Raw genomic sequence first — 24107 nt, forward strand, 5'->3', positions numbered from 1 at the left:
GTGATCATCCATAATTCCAGTGCACTAAAGTCAAACTCCTTGCCATCAAGGCAATTCTAATACATAGCTACCCTACAAAACAGAGTAAAACTGTGCCAGGGGTTTCCAAGGCTTAAACCTTCACCAAAGCAGACTACCACATCTTTCTCCTGCACAGCGGCTGGTGGGTTTGAAATGCCAACCTTTGGGTAAGCAGCCAAACACTTTAACCATTGCACCTCCAGTCCTTCATACCTACGTTCACTCCCGTTAAGTTGATTCTGACTCATTGGCCTTACAGGACAGGGTAGAATTGTTTGATAGGGTTTCTGAGACTAAATCTTTATGGGCACAGATGGCAGAATTTTTCTCTTGTGGACCAACTGTGGGTTTGAATTGTCAACCTTGTGGTTAGCAAGTTAACTCATTTTGCCACCATGTCCTCTCCTCCATAATTAGATGAAGCTCATTGTAAATTTAATTATTTGTTTCATTGCAGTACAGTGATTTTTCTCCTACCAGTCTTATTGGCACATAATTCACATATCATGATTCAATAGTTCAATCACAAGAGGAGTTGTACAGTCATCACCACAATTAGTTTTAGAACATTTTCTTTATTCTTGTCCTCATTGTTATTGACTCTCCATGTTCCCCCAACCTCCCGTACTATATCCCTGCTACACTCCCAAAGAACCATCAATACAGTTCCTGTCTCTATAGCAGGGGTTCTCAACCTGTGTGTCGTGACCCTGTTGAGGGGGGGGGGGATGTCAAATGACCCTTTCACAGGGGTCGCCCGAGTTATAACAGTAGCAAAATTACAGTTATGAAGTTTAGCAATGAAAATAATGTTATGGTTGGGGGGCCACCACAACATGAGGAACTGTATTAAAGAGCTGCGGCATGAGGAAGGTTGAGAACCACTGGCTCCATAGAATTACCTATAGTGGATGTATTTCTTCATATACAGCAAATCATTAAAACAATCTAAATGAACAAGAATAACAGTAAATCAGATAAAACTGTCAATCAAAAAGAAAGCAGAAAATATTAAAAACTATAACAAATTTAAATGGATCATTAAGGAGATCAAGTGATAGGGTGCTAAATTTTAATGTAGCTACATTAAGCAGAGTGGTTTTATAGCAACAAATTGTTAGATATGAGGGTTTTCTAATTACACTTTTAACGTCATTTATGAGTTGGCATTCTTGATCAAAAAGAGGACATTGATTGTCTTTCAGAAAATATCTGAAAGGATTTCTCTCTAAATTTTTTTTAATTATTAATACTCTTTCTAGGTTCTAAAATCTTAGTATTTGCTAAGTCCTGTGGGTGGAGCAGGGAGTGGAAATCGGTTTAGATTTCTGTCGCAGTTGAGCAGCAAAATGAAAGGCAACAGCACAACCTGATGGGGAGAGTGGATTTTTAAAATACATTCACTGAAAAGTTTGTTGTAGATAATCCCATAGATATGTAGACAGGGGCAGGGGACCAAAGGAGAGAAGGTGATCAGTTTTACTACTTGGGGCAAATGTTAGGTGTAAGGGTGTAAAATGCCAGGACAGTATTCAGAGAAGTGACTTCTGAAAGATGGTAGCGTTTCCAAGCCTGTTAAGGAGTCAGGAGGAAAGTAGCCTTCTACAGTGACAGCCACATACAAAAGGCATGGGGCACCTTCTAGGCTTGGTTTGGCTGGCCTGTGGCTTGAATACCGTATATACTTGTGTATAAGTCAAGTTTTCAGCGCAGTTTTTGTGGTACAATTAGGTGCCTCGGCTGATATTCGGGTGTTATACTCGAGTATATACAGTAAGTAAAACTAGGAGCAGAGGATCTTAGGAGATCATGTTAAGAAATTAGACTTTATTCTTTGGGAAATAGTGATCCACTTCAGAGTTTATAGGAAGGGGATTAATGTAATCAAATGCTTTAAAAGTCTCATTTTGACAACAGCATTGAAAATAGATGGCAGGAGGCCAGGTTTGAGGTAAAGACATTATAGTATTCTAGGAGCGAGAGTTCGTACCAGGAATCTGTAGCCTCCGGAATGAAGAGGAGGAGACTGGCATGAGAAGACAAAGGATAAAATCAGAAGTAATTAGTTACTAATTGGATGTAGGAGGTTACGGTCAGGTTAAAAAGACTCCAGGTTTCTGGCTTGGAGAAAGAAAACAGGTGAAGATCCCTTCTCTCCTCTTCATTCTCTTATCTCTCAGTCGAAGAATGTGTGGACAATATAAGTTTGATTTGCAGCATCTGAGGGTTTGAGCTACTTGGACAGCAGGAAGATACAGAGTGGACAGCTGGAGCGCAAGCTCGGAGTGTGGCAGCAGTGCAATAGCGATATGTGAATTCAGAGAGGAGAAATGGTAGTTGAGGCAACGGGAGACAGATGAGGTGGTCCAACGTGAATGCTCAGAGTGAGAGAAGGATGCCACGGGTGGAACTTTGTCACATACCAAGATCTAAAACCATCCTTTTTTAAAGCCACAGTCCAGACTATAAAAGTGCCATTCCAACTCCAGCCCAGTTTGAGGTTACATTGAGTGAAGGACTCCTGGGTGATTTGGGAACATAACATCTCTGAGCCTAAGTTTCTTCATTTGCAAGGGAATCAGCTGAAAGGATCAGCAAGGATTATATAATAGAATTTATATCTCATGCAATGAAATTAGACTATATTCTGTGGGAAATCGGGATCCATTTAAGGATTTATAGAAGGGATCAATGTAATCAGATGCTTTAAAATTCCATTTTGACAACAGCATTGAAAATAAATTAAAGGCCAGGTTCATAGCAGCAGCTCTCAAGCTTTTTCTTCCTGGGTCATGTATAGCATATTATGTTCACATAAACATAACGTTTCCATGGATGTGTTTAGAGTTGTAGACAGTTTCCAGTGCTCTAGAGCTTTCTGTCATACAAGAAATGCAAGTAAATGAAGTTATGTTAGAAAAGATAACCTTGACTCTGCTCTACTATGTCTTTCAACAAGTTCTAGTCGTTTATAAATCTGACTAATGTAACCAACCAGCCGCAAGGTACTTGTGATAGATACACCATGGTAGCTAATAGCCATATGCCAATGAAGCCATATTTAAAACCCCAATCTAGTTAGATCACTTTTAGAGTCTCACCAGAAAGATGCATACACATTTTTAAAATTTTTATATGAGTGAATTCAAAATAAATTTTCTGGAGTTTATCACTGGAGTCGCTTGAGATTCATGGACCCTGATTTAAGAAATTCCTTATAGATATCAACCTTCTGTTCCCCAAAGAGTTTATGACATTACATGTTGCAAACAGAGGCTTCCTCATTTGGAAATATACTTTATGATTAGCATTTAGTAGTTTTAATTTTTAAATAAGTATTGTTTCATAAAGACATTGGTTGTTGGACCTTGCCAACATTTCAAATTATTTGGACAACTAGAACCACGGTAACAAGGTGATTTGAAGTGTAACTCGTCTGTTATTTTTAACATTCCATGTATATATTTTTAAAGGCAGGGGGTGTAGGTCTGGGTAGGGTAGGTATGTGTAGTAGGGAAGCTAGAAGTTGACTAAGAACTCAGTCATGCAGGAGGTTTGAACAAAAACTCTTCACTTGAGCAGACAGTATGTTTGTCATAGTCTTACTTAAGTGACTTGGAGTTGTTTAGGGGAGTACATGCTAGGTAAGTGAAAAAATAACTCAGAGAAGAACCTTATGTTTTAAAAATAAAAATCATTTAAATTAAAATAGTACTGTTTTTGAATTAGACAATATTCTGGAATAACATAGAATGTGGGTTTTGGTGTTCATAATTAGCACACTAATGCAAGGTGTCTTGTTGATAATTGATGTTTGTCTTGTCCTGTTTTTTTTTCTCATTCCCCCGCCTCCCCACCGCATTTCTTAGACGATGGAGCCAAATCTAAGTCCCCTGATAATATGTGAATGAGTACTACTTCAACAAGTTTCACAATCCAGTTATTTTTTGAGAAAGCTGCCACAGATGGTGAAACAATATGATTTTGTTCTTTCCCTAAAATCAGATATACCAAAGAAAATTTTAAACTATTTTTATCTAAACTTGTTATTAAGCTAGTGATTAAATTTTTGAAAATTAACATGCACGTTTTTTCTATTTTTGCTAGTCAATCTTTATTTTCTTTTTTATGTGCATTAGCATATATTTCAGCTTTTTAGCAAACTGTATGCCCTGGGTCAGGAATGATTAATCCTAGTTCAGTGGTCAGGATTGTTGGTTTTGAAAAGTCATTTCCAGACTGTGGAGTAGTTTAGGGAGAACATAGCTATTGGGTTCATGTTTGAATTGTGTATTAGAGGCTTTGGTGTGTTTGGTTATTGGGCCCCCCTCCAGTTTCCAGGTGAACTGCTTGCTATTTCCAGGTGGACTTCTTTTTTTTTTTTTACATTTTATTAGGGACTCATACAACTCTTACCACAATCCATACATATACATACATCAATTGTATAAAGCACATCCATACATTCCCTGCCCCAATCATTCTCAAGGCATTTGCTCTCCACTTAAGCCCCTTGCATCAGGTCCTCTTTTTTTTCCCCTCCTCCCTCCCCATTCCCCCCTCCCTCATATGCCCTTGGTAATTTATACATCGTTGTTTTGTCATATCTTGCCCTATCCGGAGTCTCCCTTCCCCCCTTCTCTGCTGTCCCTCTCCCAGGGAAGAGGTCACATGTGGATCCTTGTAATCAGTTCCCCCTTTCCAACCCACTCACCCTCCACTCTCCCAGCATCGTCCCTCACACCCTTGGTCCTGAAGGTATCATCCACCCTGGATTCCCTGTACCTCCAACCCTCATATGCACCAGTGTACAGCCTCTGTCCTATCCAGCCCTGCAAGGTAGAATTCGGATCATGGTAGTTGGGGGGAGGAAGCATCCAGGATCCGGGGGAAAGCTGTGTTCTTCATCGATACTACCTCACACCCTAATTAACCCATCTCCTCTCCTAAACCCCTCTATGAGGGGATCTCCATTGGTCGACACTTGGGCCTTGGGTCTCCACTCTGAAGGTGGACTTCTTTACTCACTTTTCAGTTGGCATTCTGACTCAGTTGCACCAAACAACAGTGACAACATACTCCAGTGGGCGTATAAACGGCACATCCTCTTTGGAGAGCAGTTGGACACTATCAGTAGTTAGCATTATATGGACAACCCCACTTCTGGGGATTTATTTTACAGCTATGCTAGCAAACGTGTGTGAAGATAGCAATTCAAGGATACCAATGCAGCAATATAACAAAGAAAAAAATCTAATAGGAGATTCATTAAATAATAATATAGCCATAAAGTAGAATACTGTGCATCCTTTTAAACATCAACTGGATAGATCTCTAAGTCCTGAAGTCAATGAACAACAAAGTCTATGAGTAAGTGAGACAAAGAATGATGGAGCAGAGCAGGCAGCCTTTAGGGTGTTTGTGAAAACAGTGGGAGGAGACATGCGTAAAGAGTCCTAAGAAACCTGCAGATTGCTTCTGGAAAGAGGGTCAAGGATGACAGGAAGATTTACTTCATTGTGTGTAGATTGTTTTACACATTTTTAACTTTATTAATACCTTTGAATTTTTTATCATGTGTCGGTATTATTGAGTATAACTAAGTTTTAAAAGAACTTAAATACACTAAAACCCACAGAGGGTTACTATGAGTCAGAATCAGCCCCATTACAGTAAGCATCTTTTCATAAGCAAACTGCAAGATCATCTCCCAAGGAGTGGCTGGTGGTTACCCTTTTGTTAGTGGCTGAGTGCTGAGCCACCAGGTTGTCTTTATTTGGACAAATAGCTTGTACAAAATAGCTTATACTGAATGCACGAATACATAGTTGTTGTTGTTTTTCCTAAGCCTAAAAGCCAGTTCAGAGGTTATATATCTGATGGTAAAGACCTTGATAGTGATTCAAATGAAAAGGACTAAGGCTTATCAGAGAAAGGGTTACTTTGAAGATTGAAGGAAAGTAATTTCCTTAGTGCTTAAAGAAACCACAATTTAAATGTAGTACAGGGACAACTGGACTGTGAGGAAATATAGCATATTGTGGGAAAGTATAAATAATAATGAGGCCCTCAAGAATGTATCTAGAGGAGGACAAAATAACCTAATTTAGAAAATGAAGACAGCACATGGGAATAGCTGTATAATAAGCACAATAGGAAAGATAAAGCTTTTACTTTTTGTTAGTGAGCAAATTTAACTTCCCAGTAGTACAGTAATACAATCCAGATGGCTGAGAGCTGAAGATAGAAGCAGAAGGGGGAAAGAGAGAAAACTCAACAATTTACCATAGTAGTTTTTGACATTTTAAACAATTGAAATTAAAAAAACAAACACTTTTTTTCATTTGCTGGAGAATGTTCTTGGATACTCTTTAAACTAGATCAATTTAAACCATGTCAGTTTCTGGGGCTAAATGTGTATATTTCTTTTTTTGTGGCAAATGATGAGATATATTTTTTACTTTTTAATCTATTTGGAGTATCTATTGGTTGATTATTGCTTTTAGAAATTACCTGAATTATATATGGCTACTGTTAAATGTTAAAATTAATTTTATGTCTGAATCTTTATTAATACTCTATTGGAATGTATGTTTTTTTGTTTTTTATTTGTTTTTAACTCAGAAACAGAAAATGCAGTTTTAAGAACCTTCACTGACCATCAGTAGTCTAATTTAATAGAACTACCAATTCATTTTCCTTGAAGAGTACTGATTATTCTCATCAATTATATAGGTGAGAGTGAGCCTTAAAATAGAAATTTTAAATGAAGCTATAAGTCAATTGTAGACAGTGGTAATGTGAGTTCTAACAGGTTCAACTTCCATGGAAGATAATTTGTCAAAAATTAATGTGCCTACCCCTTAAGCTAGAAATTTATTGTACCATTTTACTTTGATAAAATGCACACAGTTATGTGTAGAACAATATTTAATACAGCAGAGTTTATAGCAACAATTTAAAAAATAATAAACAAGGGAGAAAGAATATAGCAACATGATGAATTGTAATGTTTAAGAATGAGATAATTCTCTGTAGCTCAGAGTAAAATGCCCATTGTTACTATTTAAAATTAAGTCACAGATCAGAATATCAGTTAATATTATTGTTTTTAAAGTGTTCAATGAGAGTGTTTTCTGTACATATGCTGAGAAAATACAGATATAAGATATAAAGTATAGATATAAAATATAAGAACAAGTACTTGCCAAATTCTGATTTAGTTTGGGAACATGGTCTGTTTTACTCTTAGAAAAATAGTTGCAGAGACCAAGAATATAGTTAGTGTAAAGATTAAGAGCAGTATTACCTAGTCCCAAAATATTTTAGTGCTTTCAGATAATGCTGATATTACTTGGATAGAGTACTGAAGATAGAAAAGAATTCCTGGATTCTGGGACTACCAATCAACTCTCTGGAATCCCTTGAGCCAATCTGTCAAGGCCACATAAAATGTTTATCATCATGTTTGGCATCTTAAGTCATGTCAATCAAGAAAAATCACTATTAAAATCTGATGAAAATTTTTCTTGATTGGCGTGGCTTCAAACTGGATGAAATAGTAGGAAAAGAAATAGGATTAAGCCATGGTGATAAAATATCCACTTAGATGATCTACCATATTTGATTGAATTACTGAATGTAATTATTTTGGCACTGTGAAAACAACATGGAAAATAGTAGCAAATCAGTGTCTTTACACAAAAGAACACTTAGTTGCTTATCACTATTATGTTTACTTTCAAAATTTGAGTGATACTAAACATTTCTTGGGAAATATATTTCATAGTCGATGGGAAATATTGGTTGCCAAATTTTACAACATACAATATCAGCATAATGATGTTATCAAAGGTTCAAAATCTTTGATAATTATTTACAGTATTAATAATTTTTCTTGACTTTTCATGTTATGAGACTAAGAAAAGTCCAGATATAAAAAAGAGAATAGACGAATGGAAAGTTTTAGTAAATGAAGTAGCTCAGCTGTCTAACAACAAGAGACAGGCGTCAGAAGACTTGGATTTCAGCATTACCTCTACTGCTTACTAACTCTGTGTCTTCAAGAAATTCCTTAACTTCTCTCAGTCTATGAAATGGAGATACAAGTTTACAAAGCTGTTTTGAGCATAAAATGAAGTGAGAGATCTGAAACTGAGAAGCACTGTGCAGATACAAGGAATTCCATAATCTTCTTCTAATCTACACTTGTGTGCACAGCATATTTTATTTTATTAGATGACAAAAGCCCATCATGCCAGTTTTTTTTAATGGAATGAGACAGGAATTGTGAAATAGAGCACTTGCTGTAAAACCATGCTAACCACTATGAAATCTTTTGGCATAGCTAAACATGCAGACTAATGTAGTGCCTGTGATAGCCTACATGATATGTGAGTTTATGGCCCAAAGCCCATTGAGTTTCAGAAGAATTTTGTAAATCAGCAAAGACATTAATCCAAATTCATACCATAATTCCAAATATTCTTAGTAACTGCTTCACTGTCACCCTCCTCTTGCTCCAAGGTTTAGTGTTATGAGATGGGAACCTGAATCCTTAAGCTGACATAATTTGAAATGAATTCTCATGATCCTCAAGCATATATAATTCTTAGTTTCATGAATAAAATTGTATACCAGAGTCACCAAGTTCCATTTGCAAACTTTCTATTCTTGGTTTAAATAGTATATTTTTAATTAACTGGCTTCCTTAATGATTAGTTTCATACGTGTACAATAATATTTATGAAAAGCAGGGAAATGTGAGAACTATTAAGGATTAAGAGAATTAATCTAGACCTTTTATATTGAGAATTGACAGTGTTTTAAAGAGGGCAGCTCAGCCGAAGGAGGAGACGTGTGGTGGTACAGAGACGTGGTGGTACAGAGACGTGGTGGTACAGAGACGTGGTGGTACAGTGGTGAGTTGATGGCACACTTTCAGTTAGCTGCTCAAACTCACCAGCTGCTCCTCAGGAGGAAGATGAGACAATCTGTGCCAGAAAATATTTGCTGTCTTGGAAACTTTATAGACCAGAGGGTGCCATGGGTCAGAACTGACTTGATGGCAACAAGTTATCTTTTGGGGGGGAGGGGGTGTTACAGTGTACTTTATTTATGGTGCATGACAAGGTTGGGCTCTCTAAGCCCCTCCCCTTTCTTTAGGGGGTCTGGATGGAATATTCTCAGTGGGTTGGGGGCAAAGACTCCCCAGCAGCTGAGGGCCTCTTCCTCTAGTGCTATTGCTGGGGCTGGTGGTCCAAGAGGGGGGCTTTTACTCCTTGGTCCACCACTCTGTTGCTGTAGCCAAATTCATTGTCATACCAGGAAATGAGCTTGACAGAGTGGTTGTTGAGGGCAATGCCAACCCCAGCATCAAAGGTGGAAGAGTGGGTGTCACTGTTGAAGTCACAGGAGACAACCTGGTCCTCAGTGTAGCCCAGGATGTCCTTTAGGGGACCATTGGACGCCTGCTTCACCACCCTCATGTCATCATACTCGGTCGGCAGCTTTCTCCAAATGGCCGGTGAGATCCACGATGGACACATTGGGGGTGGGGACTTGGAAGGCCATGCCAGTGAGTTTCCCATTCAGCTCTGGGATAACCTTGCCCACAGCCTGGGCAGTGCCAGTAGATGCGGGGATTATGTTCTGGGCAGCCGCACGGTTGTCAGGCCAGAGTTTGCCAGAGGGACCATGAGATAGTTAAAGTTGATTGTGCCAAACTGGCCGATAAACACATGTGGGGTTAATTGAAGGGTGGAGAGATAACTAGCTCGGTGAGCCTCGCCTTTCTAGTTCTAGGGTCTCTTGCTTTGTGATAGTCAGACCAGGTTGCAGCTGCCTTAGCCAGTTCCCTGCTTCAGCTGGCAAGGCTCACTTCCTGTAAGACATCCCCGAGGAGAAACCGCATGGACCTACCCCGATGCAGCTGGGTGCTGGAGCACCCGCGTGGAGACCCCTGCCAGTGCTGAGATGCTTGCATGTTCACTGATTCAGTTTTCCTCCTGCAGTCGGCGTCATGGCGTGTGTTTTGTGGATTGATGTCGGACATATGGGTTAATGTTGGACTTGTGGGTTTGGGCAGCACTGAGTTGGGATGGTTTCTTGATGTGTATTTACCCTTTATATAAAACTGTCTCTTATACATGAGTTTCTGTGGATTTGTTTCTCTACACTAACACAGGCCATCCACAGTCTTCTGGGTGGCAGTGATGATGTGGGCTGTGGTCATGAGTCCTTCCATGATGCCGAAATTTTCATGGGTGATCTTGGCCAGGGGACCAAGCAGCTGGTGGTGCAGGAGGCATTGCTGACAATCTTGAGGGAGTTGTCATACTTCTCGTGGTTCACGCCCATCACAAACATGGGGGCATCAACTGAAGGGGAAGAGATGATTTCTCTTTAGGCACCGCCCTTCAAGAGAGCCCCAGCCTTCTCTAGGGTTGTAAAGATACCAGTGGACTTTACAACATACTCATCACCAGTCTCACCCCACTTGGTGGGATCTCGCTCCTGGAAGATGGAGATGGCCTTCCCATTGACCATAAGCTTCCTGATCTCAGCCTTGATGGTGCCATTGAACTTGTCGTGGGTGGAATCATACTGAAACATGTCCAGGGGTCCTCAACCTTTTTAAACAGGGGCCAGTTCACTGTCCCTCACACCCGTTGGAGGGCCGGACTAGAGTTGTTTTTTTTTTTAAGAGAAAACACTATGAACAAATTCCTCTGCACACTGCACATATCTTATTTTGAAGTAAATAAATAAATAAGTAAACGGGGCAAAAAACACCCAGCGGGCCAGATGGATGTCCTCGGCGGGCCGCATGTGGCCCCTGGGCCGTAGTTTAAGGACGTCTGAATTGTAGACCATGTAGTTCAGATAGTTCAGATCAATGAAGGTTTTAAAATAGGAAAATACTATTGCTGATGAGTGGGAAAGATAAGGAATATTTTACAAAATCCTTGAATGTGAGTAATCCAAACCATACTCATTTAGAATCATAGTGACCCTATAGTACTTAGTAGGATTGCTCCGTAGACTTTCTAAGCCTAGAATCTTTATAGAAGACGGCCTCATCATTTTCCTGAGGAGCAGTTGGTGAATTTGAACCACTGACCTCATATTTAGCAGCTGAGCACTTAACCACTGTACCATAAAAGCTCCTTGAATTTGGAATAAACTCAAAACCAAACTTGTTGCCATCGAGTGAATTCCACCTTGTAGTGACTCTACAGGACAGGATAGAACTACCTTTGTGGGTTTCCAAGATTGTGTTTATGGAGTAGAAGGCCACATCTCCTATCATAGAGCAGCTGGTGAATTCAGACTGCTTCTGAATTTGGAGTAGAAAGTGAAATATTAGTTGTGTAATTTAGTGTTAATTTGCTCCGTCCTAGAGTTAACAGAAGGAAATAGAAAATGGACAAACCCCTCTTTTCATGAATTCAACACTGACTAGATTCAAATAAGGATTGAATTGGACACTAGTGGCATCACTTTAGAGTCTAAGATCCCTAGTAAAATTTGATAAATTTACTTTGTAGTTCACTTTCCCCAGAAGTCCCCTCGCTGTTATGTAGGGCAAAAGACTTGTTTCTTTTGACTGGTCATCAGCCTCCCAAGGTACTATTTTATTTGAGCAGTACCTTTACTAGTGGGAAGACGACATCGTTAGAGTTAGTTTGTTCCTTTACAAATCCTTGTCTTTATTAGAAAGTTGTTTGGATTCCTGTGGTCAGGAGTATAAGGAAACACTAGGTTATTAACAGTTACAATGATTTCCTCAAGAGTTCTTTTTGCTGCAAAATATTTTGATGCCTTTGCTGATTAGTAGGGTGGAGTCTGACGATAGTGCCACAGTATATTTCTTGAGAAACCTACGACACCCAGATGTTCTCCCCTCAAGTCTTATTCTCCCTTTCTTGAACCCTTCTCTTCCAATCTACCCCACACTTCTTAAATTTGGGTATACATGACAACCTTTCTCTAAATTGAATATATTGTTCACCAAAAGTAATTGCCAATAACTTTCCCTCTTTGTTGCTCCAGAAAATTCGCCTTCCTTTGAAAAGATGCAGTAAAGCATTTTCACTGACAGGGAAGTGTTTTTGTGTTGCATCCATAGATCTTTTTGTCACTCTCTTCCTACACTAGAGAAAGGTATCTTGAAAACTTGGAAGGTATGCTTTGGGATTTGTGCATACAAACATCATACGTGTAAACATCACCATGATGTTTGACTAGCAGACAGTATACTATAATGAATGGTTATATGCATCTGCAGATTCATTTGTGTATGATGTTCCTTTTAGATTGTTTTAAATCATGTAATATACTATTACTAATTTTGTTCTTGGGATATAGTAATGGAATATAATTAAAATATTTAGACCACTAACTTCTAAGAGAAAAGCTATATACTAAAACCGGAATATAGTGGTGTTGCAACACATGTAATAAATATTGAGAAACACATAATGACCTAGCCCAGAGATCAAAAGAACAAGGAAGGGATCAGTGTCATGAGTGAATGATTTGGTAATAAAATCTGATGGACGGAGGCTTAATTGGACTGGAAGAGCTTAGAGTCTATAAACTAAGGAGTGACAGATGTGCTGGATTTCACTTTTAAGTTACCATTTAGCACATTCTGAAGAAAGATACCTGTAGGTCAAGAATAGGAGTTTGTCTTTATAATTTTATGAATCAACTTTGTTGTTTTTAATGATATATTTAAAGTTACAGAACGCTTTTCCATGAGGAAAACCAGTTGTTTCGTTTTGCTCTTAATAGTAGATGATTGAAATTGCCTTGTTAAACTCTTACATGGAAATATGGGACTTAAAGGGACTACTGCTTTTTAAAGGACCTTTGCTTGCTTTTGGTCTGTTTCTTTTCATTCTACATTAGGATTACTAATGCTTAACCTTTGGCTTGGGGTATTTCATAATGATCTTGCTGATGTTCTTCATGTTGAAAATCTGAATCCCTTGATTTGAGAATATTTTAATTTCCTGAAGCATATATTTGAGTAATTGTGTGTAACCATTTCTGGTTAATTTGGACATCAGTGTGACTTTTTCATCCTACAGCTAAAAATGTAATAAAATAAGTAGAACTTTAAAAATAATCACTCAAATGCTATGGCCATCGTATCATAGAAGCACCCCTGTGTGCTTCATGTGCACCAGTATGTCCCAAGATGCCCACTCTCTTCCCTGTTACCATGCCTGGGTGCTCAAGCAGGAGGTCGAAATGGCAAACCTGCAGACCTTTGCTGCAATGCAAGGCTTGTCCTAGAAAGGGCAAGGGGCACGTGCTGTTACGGAATTATGGATAGCAAATGGATCTCTCCTATCCCCTAGGAAAATTGTCCTGTACCCTCAATGAGCCTTATTACTTTTGGTTGGTAGGGTTGGGAGAATATGTTGCTGTTGTTGCTAGATGCTGTAGAGTCAGTTTCAACTCATGGCCCTATATACAACAGAACAAAAATGCTGCCCGATCTTGCTTCTCACAATCGGTCCTATGTGTGAGTGCACTGTTGCAGTCACCATGTCAATTCATTTTGTCTAGGATCTTCCTCTTTTTTGCTGTTCCCTTACTTTACCAAGCATGATGTTCTTTTCCAGGGAATGGTTTCTCCGGATGACATGTCCAAAGTATGTGAGACAAACTCTCACCCTACAGGAGCCTATTTCTTGTTGTTGGTTTTTTGTTTTAGTTCTTCATTTCCTTGAAGACTAGAAGTTGGAAACCAGTGATCTGGTTCATTGGGTCTCAAGACCAACTGTTATTTGGTGTCAAGAGAGCTTAAAAAAGACACTGATGTTTGTGATCCATTCCTAGGACTGTTGCGAATGGTATTGTTTTGTTTGTTGTTGTGTAAGCGCCCTGTGGGCTTGCAGTAATTTTAAAACTACTGCTTGTCAGTAAAAGAAAACCATAGACAAAGGAAATTTTAAAATGAAACATCGGGATTGTGAATAACATAGGCTCATTGAGTATTAGGAGTTGGTCCTGCAATGTGTCCCCCAACATGGAGAATGATAGCTGACACTTTGTAGGTACCCAAAGAATCGGGTTGGTTTTGGGGGTTTTTTTTTTTTGCTGAATCAGGAGCATATATAGAAATATATATATGAATTAATGTTATTTAAAGCATAAACCATTTGCACATCTATTTTTTGAAATCACCTGAACTCTAAGGAGTCCTGGTGGTGCAATAGTTAAATATTCAGCTGCTAACCAAAGATCATGTTGCTTGAACCCACCAGCTTCCCTGTGGGAGAAAGGTGTGACTGGCTGCTTCTGCAAAAATGTACAGTACTGCCTTGGACATCCTATGGAACAGTGTGTCCATACTACTGTGTCCCACAGGTCACTGCGTCACAAGCCACTCAGTGGCAACTGGTTTGGATTTAGTTTGGTTTATAAGAGCTGTAGAGGAGTTAGTAATGAATTGATCATATTTGTGTATGTGGAGGAAAAATTGAACCTAGATATTCATCTTTGAAACTTACAGATAAACATCCCTGAGTGGTGTACAGTGGAAATATGTTCTTATCATTCCCTTTCAGCGTGTATGCACTTCAGATGACCCCCCCTTGGGACAAAATTATTTTCCCACCGAAACTAGTCCCTGCCTGGAACATTTCCTTGATGTAGCATTTTCCCCTTTTTATCTCTTGCAAAAGATTTGTTTCTGCTGGGTGCGTGTATTTTGCTCTTCCTTTGTTGTTTGTGTGTGCTGTTTAAAAAAAATAAAGTGAAAGCATTGCTCTGTCTCTTCCTTCAGGAAACACCATTTTCTATGTGATGCGGTCAGTTTGTGTCATTTCCACTTTAATGTGAACCAAGAAGTCATTATTTTCCTGTGAAACAGAAATTTCCCAGCTGTTAATACACTATGGAGCCTACTGTGGGAGAAGGCAAGATATCCCAAAGAACTCCTTCTCTCTTTCCCATGTGTTCTTTTCTTGCTTTTTAAAAAGAAATACAGCTAAACTTTTCATTTCTAATGTGTACCGTGCAGTTGACAAGATGGTGACTTCCTGTGTGAGAATTAGTTCTGTTTTTGTGTACCAGACCCATGGTGATGGTACTGTGTAAGGATTGTGGCACTACTGCAGTGCTCTGCTTTGACTTAAGAGGTAAGCTGGGAATCAAAAGATATTGAAAGGGGTATTATTTTGAAAGTAATTCTATAGTGTTTTCTGGGTAGAAATGCTTAACCACTTCCTCTCTCCAACCCAAACACACCCATTTGAGCCATATCACTGTTTCCTTTGTTTGGAGTCTTTCTTCTTTATGTATGCGGGACTACTGTTTGGAATATGTCCTGCTGATGCACCTGGAAACCTCTCGAATCAGAACCTTTAGTAAAGATTCCACTATAAACTCCTTTCTAAAATAAGCTGTAGGAAGGACCTGGCTTCCTTCTGTTAACATCAACCCCAGGATGTATTATTTGCACATGCTGCTTCCAGCTCCTGGGACTGACTAATCTCTTTCTGTGTCTCCAGTTCTTTTTCATATAAACTCAGTGCACATGTTGGCATCATTCTGAAGTTTTTCTTTTTTTTCCTCGATTGCCTCAGACCCCAGTTGAGTGTTTTTGTCTGTTCATTTACATAGTAATTCTCTGAGAGAGAAGAAAGAAAAATCTGTTGTTGAGTTATCTTTTGATACTACAGATGCAACTTCCCCAAAGGAGGCACAAAAGGGCATCCATGTAGGTATGGATTTCTCAAGGGCAAACCTGGTCTTGGTCTTGTACCTTCAGGTGGTGTAACCAATGCATATTAGTCTCACATTGCTTTCTTTAATTTGAAGACTTCATAATTAAAGATTATTCGGTGAAATCTAAGAACATTTGTCATCTACAGACTTGCTGACAAATTGTCAAGACATCTTGAATGGGTGTATTACACAGTCCTGGTCAAAGGGTGAATGTGTGCTGGGAATGTGAAGTGACTAGAGCTGGGGCTTGGGAACATTTTTATTTTTTAGATGGCTGTTTCCTGTTCAGCTAAGGAGATAGTCTTGTAACTTTGCCTTTCAGCTAGGAGATATCCCTGTAAACTTGACAGATCACAGCTGTGTCTTGTGCTTTTGTGTGAAAATGAATTTTCTTTCCCTCTGTTCATTTAGTTTTGCTTCTTCCTTAATAAAGTTTATTTCAGTGTTAGATGAGCAAGTGGCTGGATATTTGCCCAGATGTGAATGTGTGAACAATGGTTAAATACTAGGTTGTAATGTAGGCAGAGAGTGAATTAAATATGGGGTATGTGTGCTGCAAAAACTGAGTGACAGGGAGAAAACTCCTGAGTAAATTCTGGAAAGAAGGTCTCAAAAGAACTTGGGCATTTTAGCCTAGTGCTGTAATTGAATCAGTCTCCTGTTTCTTTTACAAACCACACAATTCCTTCGTAAAGAATTAAATGGTTTCTCTATGGTCTAAGCTTTTCACCAATTTATTCTCTTGCCAAGCTTAGAATGACTCTCCATGCTTGAATATTTATTTCACCACTCTAAACATCTTTGATTACCACTTGAACAATATTACCCCCCAGATCTCTTCCCTTTCTTGGGATTGTATACTTCAGTGTCTCTGGGAGCCTAATACTCTAGTATAGCGCTCACGTCCAAACAAAATGATTTCTTGGCCGTGGACAGATAGCTTGGAAATGCTTTTCAGTATCATCTCAGTTGAGATGGAATGTTTCATTGATGACATAAAAGAATGGCAACTGATGTTTTGCTTTGGAGGGAGGGTTCCAAGTTCAGCATGTCTGAGGCTGCTGTAAATTTGATAGAATGACATGAGTACTAGGTGGAGCAGGAGATCCTTAGGCCCCTCTGAATTCTCACAAATGAAAAGTTCTTTCACCTGTGTTTGACATCATTGAGTCTGAGTTCTCTCTGTTGTAGTAGTGCCTGTTTGAGTTGGAATCAACTTGATGGCAGTGAGTTTGGTTTGGTTTCACTCCTAAAGAGTCTTGGTTGTGCAGTGAATTCAGCACTGAGCCGCTATACTGCAGGGCTGGCAGTTCTAGCTCAGCAGCTGCTCTGAGAGAGAAAGATGAGGCTGCCTGCACCTGTAAAACATTTATAGTCTTAGAAATTCTAGGTAACAGTTCTCCTCTGTCTTACGAGTAGGAATCAACTCAGTGGCAGTGAGTTCTTATTTATTTATTCCTAAGTGGGTTTTTGTTTTTAACATGAAAAGTAAAAAGAGGTTAAGCCTCTTGAGTTGTTTGATTTAGGAAGGTGAAGTCAGTGTGTCTGGTGGTGAGGCTCTTCCAACAGCACCACCAACTATAAGCAGAGTGGACAAAGGTAACATCAGTGGTCTTCTTGCACTATTTGTAGTGAGTAGGAGCTTATGAAATGACTTATCCAGTGATATCTACTAATGGTGTAGCACAGCCTGGAAAAGTGGTAGTCTTCCCCTCCCCCCTCTTATGCTAATTGGCCTTGAGGAAGTCTAAATGAGAGGATTGATTGGAATTAAGTTTTCTTTTGGAAGCATAGAGTGAAGTACTTTTGTAAGGAGTAAGGCAAATAGGTATACTGTATTTTCTCCATGGCATAGTCTTCATACAGAACTCACAAATGCTGGAGTACAACACTGAAATCCATGTGCTAATAAAGGGGTAAGGAATGTCCATCTGCACAGAGATCTGCTGTAAAAACGGACTGGCTAATGAAGGATTGGCTATTTTCTGTTTCTTTAATACAGTTGTTATCCATATGTGGCTATTCTTCCATATAAGTTGCTATTGTGAGATACCTTCTTCAGTCCACTCATCATAGAATGATGTGTTAAATCTTTTGAGGGTATCTATGCAGGAAAGGTGCAGGCCCATTCACCATATTTCTTCAATCTGTATGCTGAGCAAACAATCAGAGAAGCTGGACTTTTTGAAGAGTGTGACACCAGGATTGGAGGAAGACTCTTTAAGCACCTTGTGGCAACTCTGATTGCTGAAGAGAACTTGAAGTCCTTACTGATGGAAATCAAAGACTTCTTTCAGTATAAATTACACTTCAGTGTAAAGAAAATGAAAGTCTTCATAACTGGATCAATAAGCAACATCATGATAACTGGAAAATATATTAAAAGTGTCAAGGATTTCATTTTACGTAGATCTAGAGTCAAAATTCGTGGAAGGAGTGGTCAAGAAACCAATGGCATATTGTAGCATTGAACAAATCTGCTGCACAAGACTTTTTTAGAGTGTTGAAAAGCAAAGATGTCACTTTGTGCCATGGTATTTCTAATGGCCCTCATGCATACAAGAGCTGGACAATGAAAATGAAAGATCAGAGAAGAATTGATGCATTTGAATTATGATTTTTGCAAAGAATATTGAACAAACTTTGGCCTACCAGAAGAAGAAGTTGTTTTGAAATAAGTACAGCCAGAGTGTTCCTTATTAGCAAAAGTGGCAGGAATTCATCTCATATCCTTTAGACATGTTATCTGGATGGACCAGTCCCCGGAGAATGATACCTGACTTGGTAAAGTAGAGGGGTCGTGAAAAAGAGGAAACCCTTGATGAGATAGATTGACACAGTGACTGCAACCGTGAGCTCAAATACAACAATTGTAAAGATGAAATAGGACCAGGCAGTGTTTCATTCTGTTGTACATAGGTTGCTGTGAGTTGGAACTCAAAGGCATCTAATAACATTGCATTTCCTCATTTGCAGTTGAGGAAACTGAGGCCCAGAAAGCATGGGTCATTAGGTCAAAATCATGCTATCAGTTAAATTCAAAGCTACGTCCTGAAGTAGAACTCAGTTTTGGAGACTCCTGCTTTTGCACTGTTGAAATACAAACCTATCTTTTATATAGTTGAAAGCATGAAATATTTTCAAAATGTTAAGTGAAAAAACTGTAATTGTGACTTGGGTGAAAGTTTAGAGAGCAACTTAGATGTTCATTTAACAGTGCATACATATTTTGATTTTTGACATTGATTGCTGTGGTAGTAATTTCTTTTAGAAGAATTAATACCAGATGAGTGCCAAGGAATTGGAGATTAAAAATGTCCCAAATGTCTCACTCTTCCATGATGCTATTCTACTCCAGTTCCTCCTCCTCACCCTGCCCCTATTCCCATGACTGCATCCCCTCACATATGAGGTTCTGTGATTTACTCCATCATCCCACCGAAACTTATGAAACTTTGAGAAAGTGTCTCACATGATTGTGGGTGCTGTTCAGTCCCAAATCTGAAAGTCAGGCAGAAGTGAGTCAAATGCAGAGTCCAGAGCCAAAAATGTCTAAAAGTCACAGCAGAGCTTTGTGTTGTGCTTCTACCAAGGCTTAGTCATGATATAGAGGGATGGCTTTCCATGTGTGTGATGTGTGTTAGAATTGTACAGTTTACCAGTATATATGCCCTATCTGAACTGGTGCATATTGTTACTGACTTTATGGATGGCCTGTCCTGATTTAACTTTGCTTATGGATGCAGACTTTGCAAGGTTCCAACTGGAATGAAGATTCTTCATGTTGAAAAATACACGATTGTCTCCTCAGAGCCCAGGGTTGATGTATAAATTGTTACCTAAAATTGGGGGACAAAGGCATGAAGTGATTGGCTTACAAACTTTCATAGGTGGGAACATATTCACAGGATTATAGGATTAAGGTGTAGGTGTTACTTAATTGCAATTGTGAGGCTAAAGAATGATGTACAGGTTGGCAAGGGGTGGATTGAGATAAAGTTTATTGTGCCAACCTGGCCGATAAACACATGTGGGGTTAATTGAAGGTTGGAGAGAGAAATGGCTCCGTGAGCCTTACCTTTCTAGTTCTCAGTTCTCTTGCAGCTGCCTTAGCCAATTCCCTGCTTCAGCTGACAAGGCTCACTTCCTGCAAGACATCCTCGAGGAGAAACCGCGTGGACCTACCCCGATGCAACCCTGGGTGCTGGAGCAGCCGTGTGGAGACCCCTGCCAACGCTGAGAATGCTTACATGTTCACTGATTTGGCTTTCTTCCTGCAGTTGGTGTCATGACATGTGTTTTGTGAGATGGAGGAGGACTTTGTGGATTGGTGTCGGACATATGGGTTAATGTTGGACTTGTGGGCTTGGGCAGTGCTGGGTTGGGATGTTTTCTTGATGCGTGCTTAACCTTTCTATAAAACTGTCTCTTACACATGAGTTTCTGTGGATTTGTTTCTCTAAAGTAACACACCATCCAAGGAAAACAAAGGAAGGAGTCTTAAGTCACACCCTGCATTAAGGTAGAGTCTTAAAGCTGTCCCAAAGGAAACATTCATTGTATGTGTTGATAAGAAGTAGAGTATGTTAGTATACTGATTTGACCCTTAAAAATCTGTTTGAGAATGAGCAGTTAAAACGATAATAGGTTGCTTATATTTGATCTCGCTTTTGTTAGAAGTAAGCAATTTGACATATAAGAGAGCTCAAGTTATTCTTACAAAAACTTGGATTATGAAGCTGTTTTGGTTTTGAAGAGGGAGGATTTAGCAATGTCTCCAGAGAACCAAACCAGCCAAAGAGGAGATGGCACCAAGTTGTGAGCTCTTGCTATAAAAGAGGGAAGTTTCTTTTTCTCTCTAAATCGCCATCCTAATGTGTTTAGATTTACCTTTAAAAGCGAGTTTAATGCCAGCGTGGAGTAGGAAACCATTGGAGAGGTCTGAGGGGCCAGCCCCAATCCCAACTATTAAGTGGACACCTGCCCCTCCTACCAGAAGAATTTATTTCAAAGGACGGCATTGAATCTGCAGCTCCAGGAGAGGGACATATCTGATCAGAGCACATGGGAGCAGATGAAGGGGGAGAGAAGGAGAGAGTGGAGCACAGCCTGGCCCACCAGGCTGTGAGGATGGTGTTCCCAATTAGAGCAGCCAGTCCAAGAGAAGACCACATTGCCGGCTCCACTATGAGACATGACGCCCCTCACTGACCCATAGCCCTACAGGGGACAACACCAGAGACACCCGATCTGATCCCTCCACACCGAGGCAAAACACTAAGGGGGTGCAGTGAAACAGCAAGGGAATGGAGCGGCAAGGTCCCCAGGGAATGCTGAAGGTGGACTTTGGGGCCAGAGCATGGTACCCCAAACAGACTAGACTGGAAAACACTCCTAAAGGCCAGCAAACAATCCTTGAACTAACTACAAGCTTTCCTTTCTTGTTGTGTTTTATTTTGTGGGGTTTTTTTTGTCATTGGTTTTTTGTTGTTATTTTGTTGTATATTGTTGCTTGGTTTTGCTCTGTCTTGTTTTTGTGCATATTATTATCTCCGCAGGTCTGTCTAAGTAAGATAGACTGGATGAATAATCTGCAGGAGAAAAAAGTGGGACTGACAGTTCCAGGGGGAGGTGGGGGGAAAGGTAGTGGTGTTAACAAACCCAGGGACAAGGGAATAACAAGTGATCCAAATTGGTGGTGAGGAGGGTATAGGAGGCCTGGTAGGGCATGATCAAGGGTAATGTAACCAAGAGGAATTACTGAAACCCAAATGAAGACAGCATGATAATGGGACAAGAGGAAAGTCAAAGGAAATAGAGGAAAGAGCTAGGAGCAAAGGGCATTTATAGAGGCCTAAATATAGGCATGTACATATGCAAATATATTTATGAGGATAGGGAAATAGATCTATGTGCATATATTTATAGGTTTAGTATTAAAGTAGCAGAAGGACATTGGGCTTCCACTCAAGTACTCCCTCAATGCAAGAATATTTTCTTCTATTAAATTGGCATTCTGTGATGCTTACCTTTCTGACCCAACCGCTGAAGACAAAGTGGGTGAGTAACCAAATGTGAAGAAAGCTGATGGTGCCCGGCTATCAAAAGGTATAGCGTCGGGGGTCTTAAAGGCTTGAAGGTAAACAAGCAGCCATCTAGCTCAGAAGCAACAAAGCCCACATGGAAGAAGCACACTAGCCTGTGTGATCACGAGGTGTCGAAGGGATCAGTTATCAGGCATCATCAGAACAAAAAATCATACCAAAGTGAAAGGGGGGCAAAGTGGGGAGTTGAGACCCAAAGCCCATTTGTAGGCCACTGGACATCCTCTTACAGAAGGGTCTCCGGGAGGAGACGAGCCAGTCAGGGTGCCATGTAGCAACGATGAAACCTACAACTTTCCTCTGGTTCGTAAATGCTTCCTTCTTCACTATCATGATCCCCATTCTACCTTACAAATCTGACTAGATCAGAGGATGTACACTGCTACAGATAGGAACTGGAAACACGGGGAATCCAGGACAGATGATCCCTTCAGGACCATTGGTGTGAGTGGTGATACTGGGAGGGTGGGGGGAGCGTGGGTTGGAAAGGGGGAACCGATTACAGGGATGTACATGTGACCTCCTCCCTGGGGGATGGACAACAGAAAAGTGGGTGAAGGGAGACGTTGGATAGGGCAAGATATCACAAAATAATAATTTATAAATTATCAAGGGTATATGAGGGAAGAGGGAACTGGGAGGGAGGGGGCAATATGCGGAGCTGATGCCAGGGGCTTAGATGGAGAGCAAATGTTTTGAGAATGATGAGGACAATGAATGCACAAATGTGCTTTACACAATTGATGTCTGTATGGATTGTGATAAGAGTTGTATGAGCCCCTAATAAAATGATTTTTTAAAAAGGGTATCTATGGGTCAGAATTGACTCTGCAAGTGGGCTTGACTTAGTTGGTCATAAAATTTTAATGTGCATTCTCTACAGAATCTAAAGTGAGTAGCTGTCTCATCCTTTTTAGAGTCTAAGGATCATAAACCACTTTAACTCTAATTCATTCCTGCCTTACATATTATTGAAAAGAAAATTTGAGTTCCATCTGCTTTTAGCCTTGTTTTTTCACATTTTAAATTTTATTTATTAATTGGGAATTAATATATATTGGTCCATAGTTCCATCATGTCCAGCAGAATTGTACATTGGCTATCACAATCCGTTTCAAAACATTTCTTATCTAACTTTGCTTTGAAGTACTTGAAGTTGTCATGATTATTATTATCATGTTATTATTGTTTCATATGGTCATTTAAAAAAATTATTCACATGGTTACAAGTGCACCCATCCATTAAAATTTTAATGTCTTTCTCTGTGAATTCATCCTTTGGAAGTTCCATTAGTCAATTTCAAATTGTTAATGCTTTGGTCTCTTGACACTTAATTTCTTATTTTATATTTACTTTTTTTTTTTTTTTTTAATTATTTTTTATTTTTTAACAAATTATTGGGGCTGATACAATTCTTTTCACAGTTCATACATATACATACATCAATTGTATAAAGCACATCTGTACAGTCTTTGCCCTAATCATTTTTTTCTCCTCTTTTCTTCATTTACATTTTATTAGGGACTCCAACAACTCTTACCACAATCCATACATATACATACATCAATTGTATAAAGCACACCCATACATTCCCTGTCCCAATCATTCTCAAGGCATTTGCTCTTCACTTAAGCCCCTTGCATCAGGTCCTCTTTTTTTTTCCCCCCCTCCCTCCCTTTTCCCCCCTCCCTCATATGCCCTTGGTAATTTATACCTCGTTATTTTGTCATATCTTGCCCTATTCGGGGTCTCCCTTCCCCCCTTCTCTGCTGTCCCTCTCCCAGGGAAGAGGTCACATGTGGCTCCTTGTAATCAGTTCCCCCTTTCCAACCCACTCACCCTCCACTCTCCCAGCATCGTCCCTCACGCCCTTGGTCCTGGAGGTATCATCCAACCTGGATTCCCTGTATCTCCAACCCTCATATGTACCAGTGCACAGCCTCTGTCCTATCCAGCCCTGCAAGGTAGAATTCGGATCATGGTAGTTGGGGGGAGGAAGCATCCAGGATCTGGGGGAAAGCTGTGTTCTTCATCGATACTACCTCACACCCTAATTAACCCATCTCCTTTCCTAAGCCCCTCTATGAGGGGATCTCCATTGGCCGACACTTGGGCCTTGGGTCTCCACTCTGCACTTCCCCCTTCATTTAATATAATATATATATACGCATACATATATACATATACACATATATACACATACATACACACACTTATATCTTTTTTTTTTTTTT

The 24107-nt window shown here is 39.7% G+C and overlaps 1 protein-coding gene and 1 pseudogene across 3 annotated transcripts in view; one reads left to right on the forward strand and one right to left on the reverse strand.

Moving 5' to 3' along the window:
- ADD3 (adducin 3) overlaps positions 1 to 24107 on the forward strand; it is a 133360-nt gene that overhangs the window by 35749 nt on the left and 73504 nt on the right. The gene's annotated exons all lie outside the window — the stretch shown is intronic.
- On the reverse strand, positions 9261 to 12257 carry LOC142428669 (glyceraldehyde-3-phosphate dehydrogenase-like; annotated as a pseudogene).

Source organism: Tenrec ecaudatus, chromosome 16 (genome assembly GCF_050624435.1).
Source record: "Tenrec ecaudatus isolate mTenEca1 chromosome 16, mTenEca1.hap1, whole genome shotgun sequence".
NCBI lineage: Eukaryota > Metazoa > Chordata > Mammalia > Afrosoricida > Tenrecidae > Tenrec > Tenrec ecaudatus.